General features: G+C 36.8%; 1 pseudogene; it reads right to left on the bottom strand.

Moving 5' to 3' along the window:
• Positions 1-964: 964 nt before the first annotated feature.
• On the bottom strand, positions 965-1,097 carry LOC120864967 (annotated as a pseudogene).
• Between the last annotated feature and the right edge of the window lie 373 nt (positions 1,098-1,470).

The raw sequence follows: 1,470 nt of genomic DNA, 5'->3' as shown, positions 1-1,470 counted from the left end.
GCCCCATCCCCTCTTCTCTCTATGTAAAGCCCTCTCCCAGGTCTGTCCTCCAGGGCAGTGACTCACGCTCTGAATCTGCCTCCTCTCAGGCTTCTGCCAACTCTAGCTCCCCCGTCTTTCTTCCTCCAGCTCTCCCTGGAAGAAAACAATCTGGTAAACTGGGCCTGGCACAGCTGCTTACTCAGCTACTCACAGGAGTAATTGAAATGTCTTCTAGATAGCATTTGATGGTTATAATTTCTAGTTTTAAAGGGGATTCATGTTTATTTTAGAAGATTTCAGGGGAAAAAATGGAGAAAGAAGCCAAGCACATAAAGAAAATAAAAATCCTGAGACCCAGACAATATCCCAAACTGAGTAAATCAGTATTATTGTGGGTGGGGTCCTGTATCATCATTAATTTTTTTTTTTTTTTTTAATTTCAGAGGTGATTCCAATGTGCAGGCAAGCCTGAACCATCAACTTTGAGATACTTGCCAGTAGCACTTTGAAGTATTTCCTTTATTTTCTATTTTTGTATTTGGATCATACTCTATACACTATTTGAAACCTGATTTTGTTTTCTTTGGCCTAACAATATGTGATGAACATCTTCCCAAATCTCTAAATATTCTTCTAAGACATAGTCTTTTTTAAAGTGGCTATGTGGTTTAATATCTTATGGTTGCACCATAAATATTTAGCCCATTACCTGGTAATAAACATCTTTCTAAAATTCTGCTGTTTGAACTAATACTGAGATGTATTTCTATTCCTATCTCTGATCACTTACTTAGCTAACACATATAGTATGTAACCATATGCTGGATACTGCTCTAAGGCATTACATATATTTCATTTAATCCTTACAACGAGCTTTTCAGGTAGCTACTATTATCACCCTCATTTTAGAGATGGGGAAACTGAAGCTCCAAGAGGCTAAATCATGTGATTGATTAGTGGTGGAGGCAATCTGACTCCCAAGTCCATGCTTGGGAATTAAAACCGCTGAATCAGAAAACATTTGGGATCAACATGTATGCACTACTATATTTAATTAGCAATAATCACACCTTGGATAAACCTCATTAGCTACGATACTGCCACTGCACAAAGCTACACTACTATATTTAAAATGGATAACCAACAAGGACTTACTGTATAGCACAGGGAACTCTGCTCAATGTTATACGGTAGCCTGGATGGGAGAGAAGTTTGGGGGAGAATGGATTCATGTATATGTATGGCTAAGTCCCTTTGCTGTCCACCTGAAACTATCACAACATTGTTAATCATCTATAATTCAGTATAAAATAAAAAAATTTAAAAATATGAACATTTTCAAGGCTTTTGAAACACACTGCCAAATGGCCTACCAGAAAAGTTTTATCCTTATTGTATGAGACAGAGCAGGAGTCTTTGAGTTTGAAAATCATTCTATCAGTTGAAAACTATAGAAATCTATAGTTTCTATAGAAAACTATAGAAAAG

This window comes from Oryx dammah, unplaced genomic scaffold (genome assembly GCF_014754425.2).
Source record: "Oryx dammah isolate SB20612 unplaced genomic scaffold, SCBI_Odam_1.1 HiC_scaffold_5, whole genome shotgun sequence".
Lineage (NCBI taxonomy): Eukaryota > Metazoa > Chordata > Mammalia > Artiodactyla > Bovidae > Oryx > Oryx dammah.
The sequence above is the reverse complement of the archived record's forward strand: the minus strand, read 5'-3'. Positions and strand labels throughout refer to the sequence as shown.